This window comes from Dipodomys merriami, unplaced genomic scaffold (assembly GCF_024711535.1).
Source record: "Dipodomys merriami isolate MVZ:Mamm:240054 unplaced genomic scaffold, mDipMer1.0.p SCAF_275, whole genome shotgun sequence".
Taxonomy (NCBI): Eukaryota; Metazoa; Chordata; class Mammalia; order Rodentia; family Heteromyidae; genus Dipodomys; species Dipodomys merriami.
The window spans coordinates 192,476-213,717 of NW_027204215.1; the positions used below are offsets into that span (position 1 = coordinate 192,476).

Here is a 21,242-nt window from a genome sequence, read left to right on the forward strand (position 1 = left end):
TACCCTCCAGCACATCCCCTGAGGTCAGAGGTCAGACAGCACCATCAGCACATTCCATGAGGTCAGAGGTCAGACACCATCGTCCAGCACATCCCCTGAGGTCCGACACTACTGACCAGCACATCCCCTGGAGGGCCAGGCACCATGGGCTAGCACATCTGCAAGCTGACACGGCCACCATCAACAAAGTAGCCCCAGGGAGCACCACCGCCTCTCCTGCTGCGGCCACTGAGGCCATCAGCACCAGTCTCGAGGTTCTTAATTTCAGAGAGAGGCAGTAGGGAGTGCCCCATCCGTGTCATGACACCTGAGTGCTGGTAAACCAATGCACGAGTACCGACACTGCTATGCCACGCCCAAAGCCCCGACGACGCGCCAAGAACAAGACAAACCAATGCACGAGTACCGACACTGCTATGCCAGGTTCAAAGCCCCGGACGACGCGCCAAGAACAAGACAAACCAATGCACGAGTACCGACACTGCTATGCCACGCCCAAAGCCCCGGACGACGCGCCAAGAACAAGACAAACCAATGCACAAGTACCGACACTGCTATGCCAGGTTCAAAGCCCCGAACAAAGCGCCAAGAGCAAAGCAGTCGTCTGCTAGAATAAAGCCGGCCATGCAATGGCAAGCTTCGCTCGGCGTAGCCTCGGGCGGCTCCCTTGTGCTGCCCCGTACGCCCCAGAAACACCTGATTTTGCTGGTATTGGTTTGTCTTTTATGATTTTATCTCTAATTGAGAAAAGGAATCCTCCACTAAGCTGGTAACTCTAAGAGTGATAGCAATGAGATCTGAGATCAGGTAACACTAAAGCGGAACTTTGCCGTTTTGATATTTCTATCTGAATAGGCAAAGAAGAAAAGAAAAGAAAACCTTGGCTGATTTGTAACAAGTGGAAGGGTAAAGTGTCAACATCCAGAACAAAAGCACTGAAATGCCACCTTCAATATTCAGCTCCATACAACCTGTGCCCACACACACAGTGGGTCCTGCCAGAAGTGAGGTCCCCTACAGCCTTCCTAGAGTCACGGTGCCAAGGCCACACTAACCCTGCTTCAGACCCTAAGGGCTAAAACTGATGCAAAGGCATGACTTTATCTTCAGATCTGTAATATCACATTTTGTAGGTCACCCACCACCATAGGGGAAAAGCCCAAATTGATCTTTGTGGCCAGTACCTCCTGCTGCCCTGCCTCCTCCTGCTGCCCCATCTCCCCTAAGCCTTGCTTGGCTCGCTCTTCCCATACAACCTATAAAGGACCATAAACTAGGTGGCTTAAAGCAATTAAAGTAACTGGGCAGCAGTGGCTTATACCTGTAAACTTAGATACTCAGGAAGCTGAAATCTGAGGATAACAGTTTGAAGCCAGCTGAGGCAGGAAAGTTCTTAAGACTCCCAAAAGCCAGAAATGGAGCTTTGGCTCAAGAAAAGATAAAAGAAAGTTCAGGGTCAGTATCCAAGCCCTAAGTTCAAGCCTTGCAACCAGCCCAAAAAAGAGAGGAAAAAAACAGAAATTTGTGCTGTGACTGTTCTGAAGGCTAAGGTTTAGAATCAAGGCATTGGCAGAAACTCCCTCCTTCAAAGACTCTGGGCCATGCTTTCTTGCTCTTTTGGGCAGGTGCCCTGCCAGGAATCTGCATCTGTGCATGTCACCCTACGCTCACCAAGCGTGGGTTTGCTCCACAGACTCCCACGCCCCGCCCCCCCGTGTGGGACACAGGCTCTCCCGGGCGCCCTCTGCCCTGTAGGGACATTGGCTCCCAGCTCTCTCTCAACCTGAGTCCTGTCTTCACCCCTCTCGATTCCTCCCACATTTCCCCTCTCCTCAGAAGAGACACCGTTCCTGTCCCCCAGACTTCATTCACCTGAAGAATCCCGCATCATGAAATGCCATCTTTCTCCAAACCTAGTGCTCCTCCTGGGCCAGTCCTTAGTACACTCCCCCCTCGGCTCTCATCAAGCATCACTGACAGACCTGGGCAGGGATCAACTAGAGTTCCCAGGTTCCCCCTGCTGAGAAATGGGATGCTATAGTGGAGATGGTATTGGAAATGGATCCAGAGCCCAGAGAAGAGGGGTTGCGGGGAAAGGCCACCTGGGTGGGTGAGTGGGTGGGTAAGTGAATACAATGATTGGGTAAGTAGATGGGTGGATGGATAGTGGGGGAATGGGTAGGTAGATGAATGGAAAGATTGATGGGTATATGAGTACATGGATAGACGGACGAATGGATAAGTAAAGGAGTAGGCGGCTGGGTGGTTTGGTAGATGAATGAATGGATGGGCAGATAGGACTTCTGCTTCCAGTGAACTTAGACAAGTCTCTCCAAAAAAAACTAAGATACCATTTTTTCTATTGTACAGATTTTAAATGGAGGCTCAAAGAAGGAAACTGTTTTACTCGAGGTCATACAGTCAGCAACAACAAATACAAGACGCCATCCTAGCCCAGGTAGCGCAGCATCAGAGCTGGCAGCCCCATTCTTTTGATGACAGCTCCATAGTTCAGCTCCGAACTGGACCCCACCCTGTGTCCAGTTAATCCTCCTCTCAGGACCAAAATAGGGCTCAGCCACCGTGTTCTCACTGTTCACTTCTTCCAGCAGCCGGAATGATTGTTTCCAAAAACACAGGAAGCCATATGGGACCTCTGAGGCCACTTCCTCCCATCCCAGCCCACTTGCCCTGTCCTCCCTCCGTCCCTGACCCTAGCCATCATAAAACACGCACCATGCCCTCTGTCAGCCCCCTGACAGTACCACCAGGGCTCTTCCATCCTCTCTCCCTACTCTGCCTGAGAAGCTCAGCTCAAGAGGTTTAGTCATGCCGTGGCTCACACATGTAATTCTAGCTACTACGGAAGCTGATATCTGAGGGTCACGATTCAAACCCAAAACTCTTATCACCAATTAACCACCAATAATGGAGCTGTGACTCAAGTAGTAGAACACTACCCTTGAGCCAAAAGCTCATGGAAAGGTCCAGACCCTGAGTTCAAGCCCCAAAACTGGAACAAAAGAAAAAACTTTAATTTAAAAAAAATTAAAGGGCTGGGAAGGTGGCTCAGTGGTAGAGCGCTTGCCTTGCATGCATGAGGCCCTGGGTTCGATTCCTCAGCACCACATAAGCAAAAAGAAAAAAGCCGGAAGTGGCGCTGTGGCTCAAGTGGTAGAGCACTAGCCTTGAGCTGAAGAGCTGAGGGACAGCGCCCAGGCCCAGAGTTCAGGCCCCACAACTGGACCCAAAAAAAAAAATTAAAAAGAGGTAGCCTTCCCAGGAACTCTGCCCACAGTCTCCTTGGGAACATAAATCCCCCAGACACCATTCTTTCCTGCCCCCAAACCAGCCCACAAGTGTGTGCTACATGTCCAATCCCAAAGCTCTACCAGAGCTTCCCTTGGTTATTCTATAAGCACCGGAGCCCCTCTGGTTATGAGAACTCTAAAGCAATGTTCAGGACTGGCCACTGGAGGTCAGGGTTGGACTGTGTCTGAACTGGCCCAGCCGCCTTCAAACCCCTGGCCTCCATTCCACTTCCCACATACCTCAGCCTGAAGAAGATGCTGGACCTTGGAGGCAGTACAGAGCTAATTCAGAGGGCTTCCCGGAGGAGGCGGTGGTGAAATGCTTGCCCTACACACAGAGCCATGCTCTGGACCAGCAGCTGACTTTCTGGCCTCCAGGGTCCTTAAATAAGCCAAAAATCATTCTGCACACACCTCCAAAAATGCCCCACATCCTCCTAACCTACACAGATAACTTCAGGTCAGTGTTCCCCCAGGGTGAGATCCCAGACAAGGTCCAGAGTATCCGATGGAACGTCCTTCTAGCAGAGCACACATTAGTTCAATGGATGTAAGCACCAAGCCAGGCCCCTAGCCTCAGCCTAATGTCCACATACGCTAACGCAGGCAAGTTACAGTAGGTAAGGACAGAGCAAAAGCCAGACTGCACTGACCACCCCCTACTGTCTACCTGGGCTTCCAGCGCAAAAGACAGGCTAAGCCACAAGGCAGCCCTCGTCAGCCCAGATCCGTAGTGCTCTTCATCCAGGCTTTTCCACAACAGCCCCTGGACACAGGCCATATGTACAGTTTGTACAGTGGAGCAGCCTCTGAGCCCTGAGCACAGACCGTACCCAAGGCTTTCCACATGCTAGCAGGGCACACACACACACACACACACACACACACACACACACACACACACACACACACACACACACACACACACGAGGACAAGGAAGGGAGGCAAAGAGCTTTGCCTGAGTCTGGGAAGGCCCTACCCATCTCCTTTGAGAGGCTGTAGGGATTAACAGTCTCTGTAGACAGGGAAATCTCCAGGAAGACAATTCACTAGACCTAAGGTCTCCCTAGTGGGAGTTTGTCCTACCTACCACCTACAGAGTTCCTAAAGAAGGGCACAGGCTTCAGAGAGATTGAAGCCAGCACCAGGCTGCTCTTGGCCGTTCCCAGAGACAGTCCAGAGAGAGCTGCGTCTCAGGAAAGGGGGTCTCGAGGACATGAGTCCCCATATACATGTGGCCATATGGGTTCGGGGCCCCTCCTGCTGAGCCAGCCTGGCTCTTTCATGGCTCTCCTACCGGCAAAGACTCCCCAGCACCTGTATCCTTCCCGCTCCCCAGAGCAGGTCCCAACAGCAAACAGCTTGTCCAGGACAGGACCGGAAATAAGACATTCAACACTGTCTTAGACCATCAGGGACAAACAGGACTTCTGGTCACTCCCTCCCAGAGAGGGACCTCATAGGCCACTAGGACGCTGAGTAGCACTCTCGAGAGGGCACAGCCGAGGTGCATACAGACCCTGGGCCCACAGTGCCCCACGCTGGGGCTGCCTTGGCATCCGAGTCAGCAATCGGCTGCCCACACCTAAGTGGGGCAGAGTCTGAAGGGAACGTCTCCTCTCCCAGAAGCCTCTGAAACTTCAAGAGAAGGTTGGGGAGCCAGGTGCCAGCAGCTCATCCCTGTTATCCTAAGCTAAGAAGGCTGAAATCTGAGGGTCACACCTCAAAGCCAGCTGGGGAAGAAATGTTCAGGAGATTCTTGTCTCCAATTAGCCACCAAAAAGCTGGAGATGCAGCAGTGGTTCAAATGATGAGTGTCAGCCTTGAGTGGAAACGCAAGAGAAAGAGCACAAGACCGTGAGTTTGAGCCCTAGTACCAATACAAATGAAAAGGGAGGGAGACACAGAGAGGGGGAGGGGGAAGAAGAGAGAGAGAGGGGGAGAGAGGGAGAAAGGAAGGGAGGGAAGGAGGGAGGGAGGGAGGGAGGGAGAGAGAGAGAAGGCTAGGAATGAAGAGCCTCAGGATCCTGGGTTCTAGATGCAGACCAAACCACACCTTGACCGAACACCAACACAAGGCTGATTCCCTAGAAGCAGCAAGCACATGCTAGCATTATAAGCCAGCTAACTGAGGTTCTTTTTGCTCTTTAGTAGGTGAGGAGAAGCTTCTCCAGTTATTCTAAGCCTTTGAGGGTATTTGCAGGGAATAGAGTGAATGACAGTGAGCAGTGGCAGTCAGCCCTGAGCCTTTAAAAACAGGGTGGCAGCATGCAATTCCAGCTCAAGGGTCAGGCCCACGGCTTCTAATAACCAAAGAATGGCCTGGGGCTCGGGTCTCAGTCCCTACCAGACATAGTGGCACTGTGGCTCCAGTGGTAGAGTGCTCGCCTTGAGCAAAAGAAGCTCACACAGTGCCCAGGCCCTGAATTCAAGCCTCAGGACTGACAAAAATAATTCCCAAACTAACAGCCCTCAGAAACTAGTGAGACAGATGGTAGGAACGCACATCTCCTTCGGACTCTGGGACGGAAGTTAAGCATCGTTAGAGCACTGTTAACTATAGTTTAAAACTGTTACTGGTCAGCTTTTGTTGTATGCACTCTTTTGAAGAGTGCTATTTTTTTCCTTTAAATGTGCTGGATTTCAGCCCCTACGTGACCTGTGCCCAGGGCCTTCATCAGAGGACTGTACCTAGGCTGCACTGCCTTCTTGTGCGCACTGAACAGGCAACTCCTGTTTCAGAAAGCACTGCCCGGCAAGCAGCTTGACCAGACCAGCTTAGGCCCAACAGAGACCTGCGATTGGAGCAAATATGATCTTTCATTTGCATATGCAATGACGGGCAAACATGACTGGGAGATTGGTGTGGACACCCTTGTCCCTTCCTCTGCTAGACACATGAGCAGAGTGTTCAGCTCACTTTGTGAGCTGCTGCAAGACAGCCTTCTCTCCTTGCTATCTCTTGATGTTTAACTCAGTCTTTCAAGAGGCTTGTCAACCTTTTCTAGCTGGGACTGTGAAAAGGCAGTTGTGATGAAGGAGAAGCTGATGAGGAAGGAGGGGAAAGACTCCACTTGCTATAGGGGCCAGAACACGCAGGGCTCTAAACTCTGTGCTATCTAGCTGCCAGGACCTGGGGCCTAAACTTGAGCCTGGAACCCCATACGACCACCCCAGCAGAGTGGATCAGACCTCACGCCAGCAGGCTCCTCTCACCAGGGGTCCTGCTGTCCCGTCCAGCAAGGAGGTCAGCAGGCCATGATGAAGGGCTTGAGGGGTGCCCAATACACAGGAAGTGGCTGTGGGGCTAACGTGTAAAGCCAAGGTGCCACTCCAGGTGTCCTCTTCGTAGTGGGTCAGGTTGGCCTTCTGCACACTACCTTCTCACACCCAGGCCACCAGGTACTTTGTGCCCCTGCCCGCCACCCTACAAGATCACAGCCATGAACCCTTGGCACCCACCGAAGAAGCCCTCTGAGCCTGAGCCTCAGCAACTCTGGTCTCCTCCCTGCCCAGATCACAGACTTCCACAAGCCACCTCTCCCACCTGGTGCCCAGCTAGCCAAGTCTGAGCCAGACCTCTCTTTAGGCTTCCGTATCAAAACTCTCAAATTAGACGCCGGGAAGGTGGCTCAGTGGTAGAGCGCTTGCCTCACATGCGTGAGGCCCTGGGTTCAATTCCTCAGCACCACATACACAGAAAAAGCTGGAAGTGGCGCTGTGGCACAAGTGGTAGAGCGCTAGCCGTGAGCTGAAGAGCTGAGGGTCAACGTGTTTAAGCCCCATGACCAACCAAAAACAAACAACAACAAAAACTCTCAAACTAAACACTATCACCACTCCCACCCCAGCCCTTTCTCTCCCACCCTGCTCTTTGAAATCAACCCATAAACACACAGTGGGAGATGTCGTGGCCTAAAGCTATGCCCTGGCGTGCTTCTGATGTCCTCAGGCTCCAAGAGGTCAGCAGATTGAGCTATGTTACCCCAGTGAGTCAGAAACCTCATCAGCTCAAGATTCCAGAATCTTGAGAGCTAAGGGGCTCTCGGCAGCTCTCGGCGGTGCCTGCCCACCCTCTCGACCCCTGGCTCAGAGTCATCGACAGCTACAGGACCCAGCCAAGGCCCCTACCCTGCTTCCTGCTGACTCTGTACGCTATCATTTATCATGGTGGCAAAACGCCTGAGTTAAACAAGGTGCTGGGCTCAGGGCTTCAGCCCGTGGCAGGCTCCCCTGTTCCCAGGCCAGTGGCAAGGAAGAGCATCCTGGAAAGGGGGCATGCCGAGCAGAGTTACTCCTCATGGCAGCCGGAAGCAGAGGGACAGGAAGTCCCTCAAAGTCACAGCCTCAGTGCGCCTTCAGCCAGGCCCTGCCTCCTCATTCAAACTCCCTATTGATGAAGTCAGCACTCTCACGACGCAGTCACCTCCCAGCAGCTGGAGAGTAAGCCTTCCACACAGGCTTTTGAAGGACACCTCATATCCAGACCGTAATATCGGCTTTGTTCATTGATGACCAAGATTACAATTATGAGTATATGGGCAGAAAGCTTCCCGGCGCCATAATCAACTTCAGCTCATCCCCTGATACACAGACGGTGCCCAGGGCCCTTTATAACCGGACTACAGAGGGGTCAGACCCCTCTTTTGCAGGACTCAGAAGACTAAGCAAGAACCAGTTCAGACCCAGGGAGGGGTTAGCTCCAGCTTGGGCTGTTCTGCACCCACTGCAAAGCCGAATGGAGACGGAGGGTCTGCCGCAGAACCTCGAGCCCTGACCACGCCACACGGTACCAAGGACGGCACACCGGTGCCGTTCCTCCCTCACCCCCGCCACACCTCACCGACACCAGGCCTCCACTAGTCTGTGGGGCACAACTGTGCCACTCACACTTACACCCACGGTGCCAGAGCTTCCCACATGGCTTCCAAACATAACCAGCACATCCACACCACATCCATGTCTGCATAGCCACCCTGCCTGGGCAGGAACGCAGTTACTATGGCAACCGCGGTATTTGAAAACACACTTCTATCATTTCTTCCTGTCCCGTTTTTCCATCTGCTTTCCCTGGGGATGGAGAAAGAGGGCCATTGAGACCCCATACAATAGGCCTGGACAGTCCTCTCTCTCCCCTGATACCAGGGCTGGGATGCCAGGTGGGGACACGGAAGACTTGGGCCCCATCTGGGACTCTAAAGGGCTTTAAGGAGGTCAGATGTGTCCTGCAGGGCAGGACAAAAAGATCAGGAAAACTGGAGAAACTGAAGCTCTTTCTGATTCATACAGGTGTTTTTGTTTCCCAGTCCATACATGTCCAGCTCAACCCCTCAGACAAAAGTCAATGCTGAAGTCCTCTCTGGGCTGGAGGGGTCTTAACCTCCCCGGACAGGGTGTTACCTTCACCCCAGACAGGTCCTAGCCAGTGTGGAGCCCTGACCCTTGACTCTGATGCACAGTGATGTCTGCTACTCTGATGAGCAATTACATAATTCTAAAGGGGTGAGGGTAAAGCCAAGGACAGCATCACCAATAGAGTAGGGCTATGGCTGGAGTTCCCAGGGCTAAGAATGTCTCCCCCAGTCCTGGTTTGTGCCAGAAAATGCCAACTCTTTGAAGAGGATAGGAATGCAGAAGAGAGTGATCAACGGGCAGAAGTCAAGTGCTGCGTTCCCAGGGTGGCATCCCAAGCCCTACACATGGCTGTCCCAGCCCCAATCTCAGTCCACACACAGAACCCCAGGACCTCTCTGCAGCAGATCTTACCACAGCAGGGCCCCCGTCACTGGCCATGGATGCCACAAAGAACAAGTGATGAACCCTCAGGGTTGGCTCATCTAGTGCCGCTAACCCGGGGCCTTCCTGAGGCTCTCCAGCCAAAGGAAGAACAGAGGTCAGTGACAGAGCCCTCCGGGGGTGGTGTGTCTCCAGGCTCTTAACACATGGAACCCCTCAAGGCACATCCACGAGACATGTACGATTGTGTGCAACTGGCATGTGCAGGCCCGAGAAAGTACCTCAGTCCTGAGTGTGCACACGTGCCGTGAAATACCACAGGTGATACGACCACAAAGCATGAGACCACCCCCTGTGCGATGGGAGGTAGGGGAGAAGTGTGTGATCCGGGGCTCTGCCCTGCCCTGCCACCTCCCCCCACCTCTCACACCCCACGCCACCCAACCCTCCAGCCACCTGGAGCCCACCCAGATGGCTGGCCAGCCTTCCCCTGACCGAATCAAGCAGGAGAAATTCGTGTACCTATGATGTGCAAGTATGACTGTGGGGATGTATATGCGCTGGGCTCTTTATTCAGACATGTACTGCATGGGGTGCCTAGGGTCACTTCAGCACTGGGATTGACTGACCGTCCTCAAAGTAGCCGAAACTTCTAAAACGAGCGGCTCTCCTCGGGGATTGAGTAGACTCCAGATAAGTGTCAAGGGAAGTAGATGGACAAAAGCTCCCTGATCCCAGTGGGTCATCCCCTGGCCTGCCAGCTGCCAGCCTGCGTCTTCTCTCTCCACCCGGGAAGCCCAGGGGAGGGATGATAGGCCTCCCACTTGAGGGTAGTTGCAGTCTCAAGAAGACAAGATGGCCCTCAGCTCAGCTCTGAGGTTCTCAGTCTCCAATCACAAAATAAGAATCTCAGAAGCCAGGCACTGGTGGCTCACACCTGTAATCCTAACTACTTAGGAGGCTGAGATCTGAGGATTGTGGCTTGAAGCCAGCCCAGGAAGGAAAGTCCATGAGACTCATTGCCAATAAACCACTCAAGAAAATCCAGAAGTGGTGTTGTGGAAGTGGTAGAGTACTAACTTTGAGCAAAAGCAGCTCAGAGCCAGGTGCCAGTGGCTCATGCCTACAATCCTAGCTACTCAGGAGGCTGAGATCTGAGGATCATGGTTCAAAGCCAGCCCAGGCAGGAGAGACCGTGAGACTCTTATCTCCAATGAACCACCAGAAAACTAGAAGTGGCGCTGTGGCTCAAGTGGTAGAGCATTTGCCTTGAGCTGAAGAGCTGAGGGACAGCGCCCAGGCCCAGAGTTCAAGCCCCACGACTGACAAAAGAAAAAAAGCATCTCAGCACCCTGATCCCTAGTTCAAGCCCCAGGACCAGTACAAAAAAAAAATTCTCAGGCCAAGACACAAGACAAGACAAGGAAACGGCAGAGATTTATTTAGTTAAAAAAAAAAGCAAAGGAAAGGACAGTGCACACCCTGGCATAGTGCAGGCACACTCGAAAAAGACAGTCCAAGCTTTCTACCATGAGTACGCATGCTGGGACAGCACAGCAGGGGGTTTAATCAAACATTCCTTTAGATGAGCGAGAGTCATTTTTGTAGTTACGACGTTTGATGTTACCAATCCAGTCCAAAGAGACGGTCTGGTCAGCTTACTGCATCTGAGGCATTGTGATATCACGTCTGCCTGAGCGTCCCTGTGAGCAAAGGAAATGTTTCATTCTGTTTCAAGATGGGTGTCCTTCCTTAAGATTTTTTTTGCAAGAGTTTCTGTGACCAAATAAGTCATTTTTGCCAAACGTTTTTTCCCAGGGTAAATATCTTCTTTCAGAGATACTTGTCCAGCTCTTAGGCTGCAATAATCATCTACGCAAGAATGGATAAGAGCGTATACAGCCAAGAGAAGGTATGCATGCTCCTAATCAAGTTCTCCATTACTATAGATGGTTTGGGTTTGGGGGATTTTGTTTTTTGTTTTGGAGGTTTGGAGTTTTTGTGGGGGGTTCTTTCTGGCTTTTGATCCCTATGCTTCATTTTACCTAATCCCCCACTTCATCTGCTCACAGAAAGAGAGCCTGGTTCTGTGGTCAACAAGTCTGGCCACTGAAGCGTCCCAGAAAAGCATTGGGCCCACAAACCAGGTTAGCACAGGCCCTAGCCCCACAGCAGGAGACAAGCATGAAAATAAAGGACACAAGATGAAAATCTTGCGGGGACCAAAGAGGGAGAGAAAGCCCCAGGGCAGGATCCGTCTTGCCTTTCTGAGGCTCGTTCTGCAAAAATTCAGAAAGAAAAATGTTCAACATTGGCTCTGGAACAATCCTGGGAGTTGGATGACCAGCAAAGACACTGGCAGAGAGGTCCTGACCCCCATGTGTGTGTCCACAGGCACTGGCCTGCCTGATAACCGTCCACGGAGACCGGAAGGCTGCTGTCCACTCCCTGCCTGTCTTGCTGCTGCTGTCCGAGTGATCACAGCTCTGCCCCCTCCCCAACAGGGGGCTGGGTGAGACCCTCCAGTCCTCCCCAGTCCAGAGGACCTGGCATCTCCCTCCATGCTGACTACATGCTACTAAGATACCAGGGCCATGCACAGAAGCCAGGCATGGAGACTCCTCCAGAAAGCTCTAGGAGTAAGGTGGGGGGAGGCAAGCACACAGGCAGGCTTCTGAGCACTGAGAAGAGCGGTGTCCTCCCCCAAGACTGTCCCCTGGACTTGTATTCAGTCCCTCCCACCCCGCTGCTGGGACGGGGCCTCTGTGGGTGAGCAGAAGAGAGGCCGTGAACAAGAGCTTCGGTAATTGACTGAAACAATCCTAACAGAGAGCACAAATACTAAGCCCCAGAGGAGCAATTGCTCCTTCCTGTTTGCGCCTGTGAGTCAGGCTGGAAGCCCTCAGTGGGACCTCCTGCCCGCACGGGCCCACCAGGGAAGGAAAGGGGAAGGGCTGGGGCAGCTGACAGCTGTACCCCTCAGCCCTCCCCGAGGGGGCTATCGGTGCCCTTCCCAGAAGCCCGAAGACCCCTGCCTTTTTCCCGAAGGCCTCTGTCATTGCTGGTGCCTCCCGCAGCACAGCACAGCTCAGGGCAGAAGAGGGTGGCTCAGGACCCCGTCGTTCCCCAAGGGGCACCCCTGACAAGTCCCTGCTCCCCGCTCCAGCCCCACAGAACCTCTGACCTGCATGAGGCTCTACCCTCCTCTGCACTCCGTTCTCTGTCAGCCTCTGCCATTGCTTGTCCCTGAAGGCAGGAATTGTCCCCTCTAGAACCAGTTGAATTCCATGGGCAAATATCTGTGAGTGAATGAAGGGTTCAGGGTCTCAGGGGAGCTGAAGCCCCCGTCCAAACAGCCCAGTTGTCCTTCCCCCAACCTGAGCCCAAGCAGAAATGCTCCTGTCTGCGGAGGACAGAGGCGGTGAAGGGAGCCCTGCAGCAGGCTCCCCTGGGCAGCTGGCGATCGCTGCGTAGAGGCAGCGTGGAGAGTTCAGAACCTGTGTGCTGCACAAAGGCAGCCGCTCGGCCTCTTTGGAGAGACACAGCTCCACCTGTCCTGGGGAGGCCGTGAACTGCTTAATTCCAACTGAAAGGCGGCCTGCATCAAGCTTCCACGGGCCGTGGCTGGCAGGCAGAGCTTGCCTGGGCTGCCTGTGTGGTCGGGCCACGGCTGGCAGCTACCCTCATTGTTCCCCGGGGGTACAGTGTGACTCCTCTTCCCAGTTCCTGTGAGAAATCTATACACAAAGGCTGCGTTCATAACTAGTACATGTCTAAGACAAGCAGAAGAGGTCAAAAGCTATGTACACATGACCATATCACTGATGCTGAACAAAATGAACCCCAAGATAGGGACACAAGAAGTTTTATCTTTTTTTTTTTTTTGTCTGTTGTGGGGCCTGAACTCTGGGTCTGGGCGCTGTCCCTCAGCTCTTCAGCTCAAGGCTAGCGCTCTACCACTTGAGCCACAGCGCCACTTCTGGCTTTTTCTGCTTATGTGGTACTGAGGAATCGAACCCAGGGCCTCAATGCACACAAAGCAAGTACTCTACCACTGAGCCACCTTCCCAGGCCAAGAGCAAGAGGTTTTATCTTTGTTGCTGTTCTTTGTGTGTGTGTGTGTGAAAATACCGTACAGAGGGGTTACAATTACATGGGCAAGGTAATGAGTACATTTCTTATCAAGCATTTTTACCTCTTCCTTTGTTGCTGCTGTTCTTTTAAATGTACTTATAATGCACTATGTGATATTTTTTTGTTTCTTTGTATGTTCTTCTCCCATGCTACAACCCCTGTTGTCAATGTATTTGATTCCAGCGTCCTACATCATATACATACATTTTTCTGATTTGGGGAGGGGAAGGGAAATAACAAAATGCTGAAATAAGGATACAGGATGACCCAATGTACAAGACAGTATGTTGAAAATGAACTTTACAACTTTGGGTGGGGGAGGAGTTGGGGAGGTAGGGAGGGAAGGGATGGTAGGGGAAAAACAAAGGAGGGTATAACAATGCTGGATAGGATGTGGACTCATTACCATATTCATGTAACTGTAACCCCTCAGTACAGTACCTTTACAATAAAAAATGTATTTTTTTCAGTCGGTCATGGGGCCTGAACTCAGGGCCTGTACGCTGTCCCTCAGCTCTCCAGCTCAAGGCTAGCGGTCTACCACTGAGCCACCTTCCCAGCCCAAAAAAATATATATTGAGAAAAAATTAAAAAGTCTACCTTGCTGAGCACTGGTGGCTCATGCCTATAATCCTAGCTGTTCAGGAGGCTGAGTTCTTAGGATTTCAGTTTAACATCGAAAGGGACAAGAAAGTCTGTGCTACTCTTATCTCCAATTAAGCACCCAAAAAAGCCAGAAGTGGAGCTGTAGCTCAAGTGGCAGAGCACTAACCTTGGCAGAAAAAAAAGCCCAAGGACAGCACCCAGGCCCTGAGTTCAAGCCCCAGTTCAAAACCAGCACAAAAAAAAAAAAAGCTAAGCCCCGCGCTGGTGGCTCAGGCCTGTGACCCCAGCTACTCAGGAGGCTGAGATCTGAGGACTGCGGTTCAGAGTCAGCCCAAGCAGGAAAGTCCATGAGACTCTTATCTCCAATTAGCCACAGAAAAACTGGAAGTGGCGCTGTGGCTCAAGTGGTAGAGCACTCGCCAGAGTGGTGCATGGCTTCCTCACCGGCTCCATCCCTCCCACCCCAACAGGCTGAACCTGAAATGGAAATTCATTTCTGAACATGAAAATCGCTTCACAGTGACACTCCAGCTTCTTTAGGATAATTCCAACACAGAGGCAGGACAGGGAGTCTGAGGGGAGGGATGACAGACAGACAGATGGGGGCCACAGCAGGCACCATGGGCACTCCTGGGCAGTAACAGTGTGGCTGGGGTCCTGGCACACACAGACCTCATATTAGGGTAGCCCGCTCTCACAACCACCTTTCCAGTTTACGTCCTCCAAGCTGAGCCCCTCTGTCTGACACTCCTGCTTTCCAGCCTCACCATCCCCTCCCTCCCTTCCCATCTCCGAGCCCCGTCTGGAACATCCCCTAGGATTATGTGCAGCGTTGCTTCAGATGGGACAAATGGGTGACAGACTAGGTAAGGAGCCAGGACGGGCCTCAGCACAGATTTGCAGTAGAGGTGGCAGGGCACTGCCAGCATCCCCACAGGAAGGTCGACCTGTGACTGCTGATCTGAGCCCAGGCGGCTCCACCCCCTGGGCTGGTCCTCCAAGTCAGGACCAGGAGCAGGAAGGGTACAAAGGGTTCCCACCATGCTGCTGCTGCTGGCAACACAGGGCGCGTGGAGCTGCTCCACCCAGCAGGACGGGGAGGGGGGTCCCTGGACGAGCCCCAGCTGCACCGTGTGCCAGGCTGAGGCAGGGCAGTCCCCGCCCCCCCGCTGCTGCTGCCTGAGCTAGCCCACACTTCAGTCAGCACCTTGGTCCCACAGGCCAAGGAGGGTTCAGAGACTGACCCTCTGTTATGTCTCTGATTTCCAGGAGCTATAAACTGATCTTCTGCCCCCACAAGCACCCCCAAATCATGAAATTCAGCCTGACCAACCTTACTTCATGGTCATTAATAGCTCCTGACCTCGTGGAACCAGTGTCCTCCAGTCAGAGTTCCCCTACACATCCACAGACCCACCACTAACCCTGTCCCTAGGACCCCGCCATCCATGCGTCTTCAGAGCTGAGTGCCTGCGCAGCCAAGGTTACCGGGAGAGCTGGGGCCCACCCACAGGGTTTCCAGGAGGTCTCAGGCCTGGTACCTGCAGGGTATGCAGGGCAACTGTCCAGAGGGGCCCAGGGACCAACAGACCCGACGCAGCAACTCACACAAGAAGCCAGCCTTCAAGTGTGAGTGATGCCTTGCAATCCAGAGGACAGTCATTGGCATTTCCATGGGCAAACATCTCCCCAGCTGAAGACACACAGACCTTCCAGCCACCAGCCCTCACTGCGGAGCCCTCTACCCCAAGACTGCTCATCCCCCCAGCAGCCACAAAAGCAAAGCCAGAGCCAGCCTGTGCCAATGCAGCATAGCTCAGCTGCACCCAGCCCCGGGGAGAATGGGACAGAGACCCAGCAGAGTGTGGCTCCCCCACCCCGAAGCTTCCTAAACAGCTCAGAAGGGGCCGGGAGCTGGCGTTGGGAGCAAACCCTCTCTCCAGCGCCTCTCCAGACTTGTCCAGCCTTTTCATGTCTGCGCTCCCTTTTAGGGTAAAGACAGTGAGTCCACGTAACCAACAAATCCCATTCCCGTATGAGGATATACAGTCCTGGCCCCATGCTCAGCCCACAACACAGGTGGACTCCTAGAAGCAGGGCTCAGTCACCTCAGGAACCCCATGCAAGCTGACACAGGCAGCACAGGAGCACACACGTGGACCACAGGCCCACACACACGGGCAGCACACCAACACACACATAGAACACAGGCCCACACACACACGAGCAGCACACCAACACACACGTGGACCACAGGCCCACACACACGGGCAGCACACCAACACACACATGGACCACAGGCCCACACACACAGGCAGCACACCAACACACACATAGAGCACAGGCCCACACACACACGAGCAGCACACCAACACACACGTGGACCACAGGCCCACACACACAGGCAGCACACCAACACACACGTGGACCACAGACCCACACACACGGGCAGCACACCAACACACACGTGGACCACAGGCCCACACACACACAGGCAGCACACCAACACACGCGTGGACCACAGGCCCACACACACACAGGCAGCACACCAACACACACATAGAACACAGGCCCACACACACACAGGCAGCACACCAACACACGCGTAGACCACAGGCCCACACACACATGGGCAGCACACCAACACACACATAGAACACAGGCCCACACACACACGGGCAGCACACCAACACACACGTGGACCACAGGCCCACACACACACGAGCAGCACACCAACACACACATAGAACACAGGCCCACACACACACGGGCAGCACACCAACACACACATAGAACACAGGCCCACACACACACGGGCAGCACACCAACACACACGTGGACCACAGGCCCACACACACACAGGCAGCACACCAACACACGCGTGGACCACAGGCCCACACACACATGGGCAACACACCAACACACACATAGAACACAGGCCCACACACACACAGACAGCACACCAACACACGCATAGAACACAGGCCCACACACACACGGGCAGCACACCAACACACACATAGAACACAGGCCCACACACACACGAGCAGCACACCAACACACACGTGGACCACAGGCCCACACACACGGGCAGCACACCAACACACACGTGGACCACAGGCACACACACACACGGGCAGCACACCAACACACGCATAGAACACAGGCCCACACACACACAGGCAGCACACCAACACACACGTGGACCACAGGCCCACACACACATGGGCAGCACACCAACACACACATAGAACACAGGCCCACACACACACGGGCAGCACACCAACACACACGTGGACCACAGGCCCACACACACGGGCAGCACACCAACACACACGTGGACCACAGGCCCACACACACACAGACAGCACACCAACACACGCATAGAACACAGGCCCACACACACACAGGCAGCAGGCAGCACACCAACACACGCGTGGACCACAGGCCCACACACACATGGGCAGCACACCAACACACACATAGAACACAGGCCCACACACACACAGGCAGCACACCAACACACGCGTGGACCACAGGCCCACACACACATGGGCAGCACACCAACACACACATAGAACACAGGCCCACACACACACAGACAGCACACCAACACACGCATAGAACACAGGCCCACACACACACGGGCAGCACACCAACACACACATAGAACACAGGCCCACACACACACGAGCAGCACACCAACACACACGTGGACCACAGGCCCACACACACACGGGCAGCACACCAACACACGCATAGAACACAGGCCCACACACACACAGGCAGCACACCAACACACACGTGGACCACAGGCCCACACACACATGGGCAGCACACCAACACACACATAGAACACAGGCCCACACACACACAGGCAGCACACCAACACACGCGTGGACCACAGGCACACACACACACGTGGACCACAGGCCCACACACACGGGCAGCACACCAACACACACGTGGACCACAGGCCCACACACATGTGGACCACAGGCCCATACACACACGGGCAGCACACCAACACACGCATGGACCACAGGCCCACACACATGTGGACCACAGGCCCATACACACACGGGCAGCACACCAACACACGCGTGGACCACAGGCCCACACACACGGGCAGCACACGAGCACACACGTGGACCACAGGCCCACCACACATGGGCAGCACACCAACACACACGTGGACCACAGGCCCACACACACGGGCAGCACACCAACACACACATAGAACACAGGCCCACACACACACGGGCAGCACACCAACACACACGTGGACCACAGGCCCACACACACGGGCAGCACACCAACACACACGTGGACCACAGGCCCACACACGTGTGGCATACCAACACACACATGAAATACACACACACACACCACATGGCCCATATCATGCTCCTGCTCAGGAATAGGCCCAAGATACACTAAGACACTTTTACACAAGGAAGTGTGCCCTTTGTATGCAAGTAAGCACAGGCACTGCAGAGCAGCGCTGGGGTGAGAGAAGCACCGGCCTCCACAGGGCTCACTCAGCAAGTGTGACCGCCTCCACCCTCCTTCCCCCCTCCCCCCTCCCTCCCTTCCCCCTCCCTCCCTCCTTCCCCCCTTCCGTCCTCCCTCCCTCCCCCCTCCCCCCTCCCTCCCTCCCCCGCAGCATCAGCTCAGCACGAAGCTGGGACTGTGCTGAGAGCCACAGAGCTGAGGCACCAGCAGGGAAGGTTCCAGAAGCCTCTTCCTGGGTGGTAGGAGCCCCCACCCTCCACAGACCATCTCTATCTCTGCAGCACACCAAGACCTCCACTTCTGACCACAAAGCTCCAGACAGGTGAGCACAGAGAAGGTCAGCATAGCGTGAGGGGGAAGAGCTCTTGGGTTCGGAGGCTCTGGGAGGCACCTGGGAGCTGTTCAAAGAATGGCCCTGCTTCTGCTTATTGTGCGTGGGGAGGGGGAGGCCCAAAGTTCATCATCCCTAGCGGGCATGCAGATGCCCTCACAGGAGGGCACCCGAAGAGAGGAGCTGACCTGCCCAGGGTGCTCACATCCAGAAGCTCTACCAGTAGCGGGGCCCCAGGTGTCTCTGCCTCGCCAGAGAACACGAGGTGGCCCCTGCGCCCGCAGCCAGGTCCCAGACACTCTTGCTTGTTCTTCCCAATGCCCATCCGAGGGGCCCCGCCCGGTCTCCTGCCTCCAGGCCTGCCGGGGGGCAGAGTGCTGCAGCTCAGAGTCCCTGGATGGCAGAGGCTGCGTCTTCCTGTCTTCATGGGTGCCGGCCTGCCCCAGCACAGCGGCGGCCAGACCAACACTACCTTCCCGCAGCCACCGTCGCCGCTCCATGCCCTCCTGTCAGCCACGTACTCTGTGATTGGCGCCACAGAGCTAACGCTGTGCTCTATGTGATCCTGAGAGTGCTCAAGATGAAAACGTATCCGTCCTGAACCGGACTCTGCGCATTGTGGCCAGCCCGCACTGCCGAGCACCTGCTGCAGCGCCAGCCCTTTGGGGAGTCACTCTGCAGACTGGTACTAGCCCTGGATCACTACACCATCTTCTCCAGGGTCTACTTCTTGGCTGCAATGAGTGTGGACCGCTACCTGGTGATGCCAGCCATGCAAGGTCCCTCCGCGAGCCCAGGCACACCTGGTGGGGGGCAAAGTGGCTGGCCTATGTGTCTGGCTGGGCATCACCACCCTGGTCCCGCCCTTCTTCTCTCTGCCCATGGCTACAGCAATGAGCTGCAGGTGCCCAGCTGTGGGCTGAGCTTCCAAGGCCTGAGCAGGCCTGGCTCAAGGTGCCGGGCCTCGTGGTGCCCCGTGTACCCTCTGTGTGCTCTAGTGGACTTGTGTAGGCTGCAGCCATGCGGCTTCGCTCCGGTGCCAAGGTCCTGAGCAAGGCCAAGCACATGGTGACTGCTCCAGTCCTTGCTGTGCTGGCTGCGTGCGTCCTTTGCTGGGCTCCATCCCACCTGGCCCCAGATGTGCCCCAGACACCCCTGGTCGCCGGCATCTCCCACGTCATCACCAGCCTCAGCTATGCCAATGCATGCCTCAACCCCTTCCTGGATGCATTCCTGGATGACGGCTTCCTCAAGAATTTCCATGCCATGGTCCTGTGCTGGGGGCAGGGGGAGGGGGGCTGAACACCACCACCATTTTATCTCCTCCCTTCCATGCACAGCAACAGTCCTGGTCAGGAGAGTTCAAATCCCATCCCTGTGTTCTCCACAGACACAGACCACGCAGACGCAGCCACAGTGTGGCCCTCGCCATGTCTCTGTCTCTTAACAGAAAGAACTCAGGTCCTGGCCTGGAGTAGCCGTGTCGTGACAGATAGCCACTCTGTCAGGATCTGAAACCTTTCCTTCTTGGATGGTCCTGGGCCTGGATGTGGCCAGCAGAGGCCACATTCTGGAGCCCCAGGGGAGAGACTATGTGCTACACGGTGCTCCGAGACCAGCCTCCGGGTTGTGGGCCAGGGGCACGTTCACCAAGACTATCTGGCGGGTGTGGATTCATGGCCCCGCTCTGGGCCTGGTTCCCAGCAGGCCTCAGCGGTGAGTGCTCGGTTTGGCTGCAGCCCTCAGGACTCAGAGTTCTGACATTCCAAGGGGTGTCTAGTCCTTTGCCTGAGTTCAGCTCAGTGGCACCTCACCATCCCATGCTGCCATCAGCCCAAAATGTCACAGATGTCACCTGCCCAGTGCCCTCCCTGGTCCAGCATTCTGTAGTTTCCTATTACTGTATAATAAGTTTTTCCACATTGAGAAGCTGAGGAATAAGAAATGTTTGGCTACTGAGGGTTAGAAATGTAGGAGCTTCATTCTGTGGCTCTGGCTCAGTCTCCCATGGATTTCAGGCAAGATGCTGGCAGGGCTGGCATCTTCCGGAGGCTGGAGAGGGCCTCTGAAAAGGCACAGCCTCACGGCCGCTCCACAGAGCTGCTTTGGTGTCCTAATAGTGTGGGACGTGGGGGCGGGGAGGGGGTCCAAGACAGCGAAAACAGCCTGGGCACCCGTTGTGGCCTGCACAGTACAGTTATTAGAGGAGGGTCCTGCCTACATGGAAGGTGCTGGAAACCTGTAAAACTACCACCTGCATCACCGTTCTGCCAAGAAAACAAGCTGCCCACACACACACAGCAGCCTACTTACACCCCAACAAAATGTAGTTACCACCCCTTGCTGTTCCTGTGTAAGAGCGAGCCTCTTCTGGGTGCCAGCAGCAGCACCATCGCGTTCCCCAGAGCTCGTGCATCCTAGGCATAAAAGTGACACGCAGATGTGCAGGGTAGCGAGCATGTAATAGAAGAACCGAGGAAGGAAGGGTGCGGGCATGATGGGGCGGGGATAGGCCAGTGTGTGTGCCAGTCTTGAGCAAGGCTAGGAACCCTGGCCTGGCCCCCTCCTGCCCACCTTGCTCTCTGGTCCCACCAGGATATCTTCACAC

General features: G+C 54.6%; 1 pseudogene; it reads left to right on the forward strand.

The window, feature by feature from the left end:
• The first annotated feature begins 325 nt into the window (after positions 1 to 325).
• LOC138837789 (neuropeptides B/W receptor type 2-like) lies at positions 326 to 19,936 on the forward strand (annotated as a pseudogene).
• The last annotated feature ends 1,306 nt before the right edge of the window (positions 19,937 to 21,242 follow it).